At 38.3% G+C, this 6,456-nt stretch overlaps 1 non-coding gene across 1 annotated transcript; it reads right to left on the bottom strand.

The window, feature by feature from the left end:
* Nucleotides 1–1,573: 1,573 nt before the first annotated feature.
* On the bottom strand, nt 1,574–1,681 carry LOC112788679 (small nucleolar RNA R71). Its single transcript, XR_003196035.1, has one exon. It is a non-coding gene; the product is annotated as a small nucleolar RNA R71 (small nucleolar RNA).
* Between the last annotated feature and the right edge of the window lie 4,775 nt (nt 1,682–6,456).

The following is a 6,456-nucleotide window of genomic DNA, read 5'->3' as shown; positions in this document are numbered from 1 at the left end:
ATAGCATTCTTGCATGCATCACATGTTTTGATCTAAAAATTTCATGCATTGCATTTTTTTTGTGTTTTTCTCTTGCATCATAAAAATTTCAAAAATAAAAAAAAATATCTTTCCCTTTTTCTCTCATCAAATTCGAAAATTTGGATTGACTTTTTCAAAAATTTTTAAAAATCAAAGTTGTTGCCAATGAGTCAAATCAAATTTTCAATTTGAAAATCTTATCTTTTTCAAAATCTTTTTCAAAAATCAAATCTTTTTCAAAATTATTAGCTATTTTCAAAAATTTCAAAAATATTTTTCAAAAATATTTTTCTTATTTTTATATAAAATTTTCGAAAATAACTAATCAATTAATGTTTTGATTCAAAAATTTGAAGTTTGTTACTTGCTTGTTAAGAAAGATTCAAACTTTAAGTTCTAGAATCATATCTTGTGATTTCTTATGAACCAAGTCATTAATTGAGATTTTAAAAATCAAATCTTTTTCAAAACTAATTTCAATCATATCTTTTCAAAAATATCTTCTTATCTTATCTTTTTCAAAAATATCTTCTCAAAATATCTTTTCTAACTTCCTAACTTCTTATCTTTTCAAAATTTGTTTCAACTAACTAACTAACTTTTTGTTTGTTTCTTAACTTTTTCAAAACTACCTAACTAACTCTCTCTCTCTCTCTAATTTTCGAAAATATCTCTCCCTTTTTCAAAAATTTCTTTTTAATTAACTAATTATTTTTATTTTTTATTTTTGAATTCAAAAATTTTCGAAAAATACTAACTAATTTTCAAAAACCAATTTTCAAAACTCACTAACTCTTTTTCAAAATAATTTTCGAAAATTTTTCCTCCCCATCTCATTCTATTTATTCATTCATGTCCTAACATCTCATCTCACATTCCAATCCTCACAGTTGTGTTTCTTCCTTTACATCACATCCTTTATCTCCCCCTCTTCTTCTACTTACAAAGGGATCCCTATACTGTGGTATAAAGGATCTCTATTATTATTATCATTTTTCTGGCCATTCTTCCTTGTCATATGAGCAGGAGCAAGGATAAGAACATTCTTGTGGAAGCAGATCCAGAACCTGAAAGAACTCTGAAGAGAAAATTAAGAGAAGCTAAAATACAACAATCCAGAGATAACCTTTCAGAAATTTTCGAACAGGCAGAGGAGATGGCAGCCGAAAATAATAATAATGCAAGGAGGATGCTTGGTGACTTTACTGCACCTAATTCCAATTTACATGGAAGAAGCATCTCCATTCCTGCCATTGGAGCAAACAACTTTGAGCTGAAACCTCAATTAGTTTCTCTAATGCAGCAGAACTGCAAGTTTCATGGACTTCCATCTGAAGATCCTTTTCAGTTCTTGACTGAATTCTTGCAGATATGTGATACTGTTAAGACTAATGGAATAGATCCTGAAGTCTACAGGCTCATGCTTTTCCCTTTTGCTGTAAGAGACAGAGCTAGATTATGGTTGGATTCTCAACCCAAAGACAGCCTGAACTCTTGGGATAAGCTGGTCACGGCTTTCTTAGCCAAGTACTTTCCTCCTCAAAAGCTGAGCAAGCTTAGAGCTGATGTCTAAACCTTCAGACAGAAAGAAGGTGAATCCCTCTATGAAGCTTGGGAAAGATACAAACAGTTGACCAAAAAGTGTCCTTCTGACATGCTTTCAGAATGGACCATCCTGGATATATTCTATGATGGTTTATCTGAGCTATCAAAGATGTCACTGGACACCTCTGCAGGTGGATCCATTCACCTAAAGAAAACGCCTGCAGAAGCTCAAGAACTCATTGACATGGTTGCTAATAACCAGTTCATGTACACTTCTGAAAGGAATCCTGTGAGTAATGGGACGCCTATGAAGAAGGGAGTTCTTGAGGTTGATACTCTGAATGCCATATTGGCTCAGAATAAAATATTGACTCAGCAAGTCAATATGATTTCTCAGAGTCTGCATAGAATGCAAGCTGCATCCAACAGTACTCAAGAGGCACCTTCTGAAGAAGAAGCCTATGATCCTGAGAACCCTGCAATAGCAGAGGTAAATTACTTAGGTGAACCTTATGGAAACACCTATAACTCAACATGGAGAAATCATCCAAATTTCTCATGGAAGGATCAAAAGCCTCAACAAGGCTTTAATAATGGTGGAAGAAACAGGTTTAGCAATAGCAAGCCTTTTCCATCATCAACTCAGAAACAGACAGAGAACTCTGAACAAAATGCCTCTAATTTAGCAAATCTAGTCTCTGATCTATCTAAGGCCACTGTAAGTTTCATGAATAAAACAAGGTCTTCCATTAGAAATCTGGAAGCACAAGTGGGCCAGCTGAGTAAAAGGATCACTGAAATCCCTCCTAGTACTCTCCCAAGCAATACAGAAGAGAACCCAAAAGGAGAATGCAAGGCCATTGACATAAGCGCCATGGCCGAACCTCTAAGGAGAGGAGAGGACGTGAATCCCAAGGAGGAAGACCTCCTGGGACGTCCAGTGATCAATAAGGAGCTTTCCTCTGGGGAACCAAAGGACTCTGAGACTCATCTAGAGACCATAAAGATTCCATTGAACCTCCTTATGCCCTTCATGAGCTCTGATGAATATTCTTCTTCTGAAGAGAATGAGGATGTTACTGAAGAGCAAACTGCCAAGTTTCTTGGTGCAATCATGAAGCTGAATGCCAAATTATTTGGCATTGATACTTGGGAAGTTGAACCTCCCTTGTTCATCAATGAACTAAGTGATCTGGATCAACTGACATTGCCTCAGAAGAGACAGGATCCTGGAAAGTTCATAATACCCTGTACCATAGGCACCATGATCTTTAAGGCTCTGTGTGACCTTGGTTCAGGAATAAACCTCATGCCCCTCTCTGTAATAGAGAAACTGGGAATCTATGGGGTGCAAGCTGCTAAAATCTCACTAGAGATGGCAGACAGCTCAAAAAGACAGGCTTATGGACAAGTAGAAGATGTATTAGTAAAGGTTGAGGGCCTTTACATACCTACTGATTTCATAGTCCTGGATACTGGAAAGGAAGAGGATGAATCCATCATCCTAGGAAGACCTTTCCTGGCCACAGCAAGAGTTGTGATTGATGTTGACAGAGGTGAAATAGTCCTTCAATGGAATGAGAACTCCCTTGTATTCAAAACTCAAGGATCTCCCTCTGCAACCATGGAGAGGAAGCTTGAAAAGCTTCTCTCAAAGCAGAGTCAACCAGAGCCCCCACAGTCAAACTCTAAGTTTGGTGTTGGGAAGCCACAACCAAACTCTAAGTTTGGTGTTGAACTCCCATATCCAAACTCTAAGTTTGGTGTTGGAGAGTCTCAACAAAGCTCTGCACATCTATGAGGCTCCATGAGAGCCCACTGTCAAGCTATTGACATTAAAGAAGCGCTTGTTGGGAGGCAACCCAATGTTTATTTATCTAACTATATTTTTCTTAGTTATGTGTCTTTATAGGTTCATGATCATGAGGAGTCACAAAATAAATATAAAAATTGAAAACGGAATCAAAAACAGCAGAAGAAAAATCACACCCTGGAGGAGCATCTGTCTGGCGTTCAAACGCCAGAACAGAGCATAGTTCTGGCGCTGAACGCCCAGAATGGGAGCATCCTGGCGCTGAACGCCCAGAACAAGCATGGTTCTGGCGTTCAACGCCAGAAATGGCAGCAAAGGGGCGTTGAACGCCCAAAAAGGGCACCAACCTGGCGCTGAACGCCCAGAGTTGTGTGCAAGGGCATTTTACATGCCTAAATTGGTGCAGGGATGTAAATGCCTTGACACCTCAGGATCTGTGGACCCCACAGTATCCCCACCTACCTCATCATCTCTCTTCCCATTCATGATCATCCCTTCTACTTTCCATTTACCACTCACATCCATACACCCACTACCTTCAAAATTCAACATCTCTCTCCCACCCAATCCCACCCATATGGCCGAATACACACTCCCATCCATCTCCTCCATATCTTCTTCTTATTCTTCTATTCTTTCTTCTTTTGCTCGAGGGCGAGCAACATTCTAAGTTTGGTGTGGTAAAAAGCATAGCTTTTTTGTTTTTTCCATAACCATTGATGGCACCTAAGGCCAGAGAAGCCTCTAGAAAGAGGAAAGGGAAGACAAAAGCTTCCATCAAGGGTCTATAGCTCAGTGGTAGAACATTTGACTGCAAATCAAGAGATCCCTGAGATACCTCAGGGGATACATTTTCTTCCACACAATTATTGGAAGCAACTAAGGGTGGAACATCAAGAGCACTCCATCATCCTTCATGAAATCAGAGAAGATCTAAAAGCAATGAAGGAGGAGCAGCAAAGACAAGGAGGAGACATAGAAGAGCTCAAGGACATCACTAAGGTGGACTCATTCCTTGTTCTTACTTTCTCTGTTTTTCATTTTCTATGTTATGTGCTTATCTATGTTTGTGTCTTCATTACATGATCATTAGTAGTAGTAACTATGTCTTAAAGTTATAAATGTCCTATGAATCCATCACCTCTCTTAAAAAAAAATGTTTTAAATCAAAAGAACAAGAAGTACATGAGTTTTGAATTTATCCTTGAACTTAGTTTAATTATATTGATGTGGTGACAATGCTTCTTGTTTTCTGAATGTATGCTTGAACAGTGCATATGTCTTTTGAAGTTGTTGTTTAAGAATGTTAAATATGTTGGCTCTTGAAAGAATGATGACTAGGAGACATGTTATTTGATAATCTGAAAAATCATAAAAATGATTCTTGAAGCAAGAAAAAGCAGCAAAGAACAAAGCTTGCAGAAAAAAAAATAGGCAAAAAAAAAATATAGAAAGAAAAAAGAAAAAGCAAGCAGAAAAAGCCAAAGCTCTTAAAACCAAGAGGCAAGAGCAAAAAGCCAATAACCCTTAAAACCAAAAGGCAAGGGAAATAAAAAGGATCCCAAGGCTTTGAGCATCAGTGGATAGGAGGGCCTAAAGGAATAAAATCCTGGTCTAAGCGACTAAACCAAGTTGTCCCTAACCATGTGCTTGTGGCGTGTAGGTGTCAAGTGAAAACTTGAGACTGAGCGGTTAAAGTCAAGGTCCAAAGCAAAAAAAAAGAGTGTGCTTAAGAACCCTGGACACCTCTAATTGGGGACTTTAGCAAAGTTGAGTCACAATCTGAAAAGGTTCACCCAATTATGTGTCTGTGGCATTTATGTATCCGGTGGTAATACTGGAAAACAAAGTGCTTAGGGCCACGGCCAAGACTCATAAAATAGCTGTGTTCAAGAATCATCAGACTGAACTAGGAGAATCAATAACACTATCTGAACTCTGAGTTCCTATAGATGCCAATCATTCTGAACCTCAATGGATAAAGTGAGATGCCAAAACTATTCAAGAGGCAAAAAGCTATAAGTCCCGCTCATATGATTGAAGCTCTGTTTCATTGATAGTTTGGAATTTATAGTATATTCTATTCTTTTTATCCTATTTTGATTTTCAGTTGCTTGGGGACAAGCAACAATTTAAGTTTGGTGTTGTGATGAGCGGATAATTTATACGCTTTTTGACATTGTTTTTAGTATGTTTTTTAGTAGGATCTAGTTACTTTTAGGGATGTTTTTAATAGATTTTGTGTTAAATTCACATTTCTGGACTTTACTCTGAGTTTGTGTGTTTTTCTGTGATTTCAGGTATTTTCTGGCTGAAATTGAGGGACTTGAGCAGAAATCAGATTCAGAGGTTGAAAAAGGACTACTGATGCTGTTGGATTCTGACCTCCCTGCACTCAAAGTGGATTTTCTGGAGCTACAGAACTCGAAATGGCGCGCTTCCAATCGCGTTGGAAAGTAGACATCCAGGGCTTTCCAGCAATATATAATAGTCTATACTTTGGCCAATAATTGATGACGTAAACTGGCGTTCAACGCCAGCCTTCTGCCCAAATCTGGCGTCCAGCGCCAGAAAAGGATCCAAAACCAGAGTTAAACGCCCAAACTGGCACAAAAACTGGCGTTCAACTCCACAAATGGCCTCTGCATGTGCAACACTTAAGCTCAGCCCAAACACACACCAAGTGGGCCCCGGAAGTGGATTTATACATCAAATACTTACTCATGTAAACCCTAGTAGCTAGTTTATTATAAATAGGACCTCTTACTATTGTATTAGGCATCTTTGGATTACCTTATGATCCTTTGATCACGTTTTGGGGGCTGGCCATCTCGGCCATGCCTGGACCTTCACTTATGTATTTTCATACGGTAGAGTTTCTACACTCCATAGATTAAGGTGTGGAGCTCTGCTGTTCCTCAAAGATTAATGCAAAGTACTACTGTTTTCTATTCAATTCTTCTTATTTCTCTTCTAAGATATCCATTCGCACCCAAGAACGTGATGAAGGTGATGATTATGTGTGACGCTCATCATCCTTCTCCCTTATGAACGCGTGCCTGACAAACACTTCTGTT

Source organism: Arachis hypogaea, chromosome 20, assembly GCF_003086295.3.
Source record: "Arachis hypogaea cultivar Tifrunner chromosome 20, arahy.Tifrunner.gnm2.J5K5, whole genome shotgun sequence".
Taxonomy (NCBI): domain Eukaryota; kingdom Viridiplantae; phylum Streptophyta; class Magnoliopsida; order Fabales; family Fabaceae; genus Arachis; species Arachis hypogaea.
This window is presented reverse-complemented; position numbering and strand designations above follow the sequence as displayed.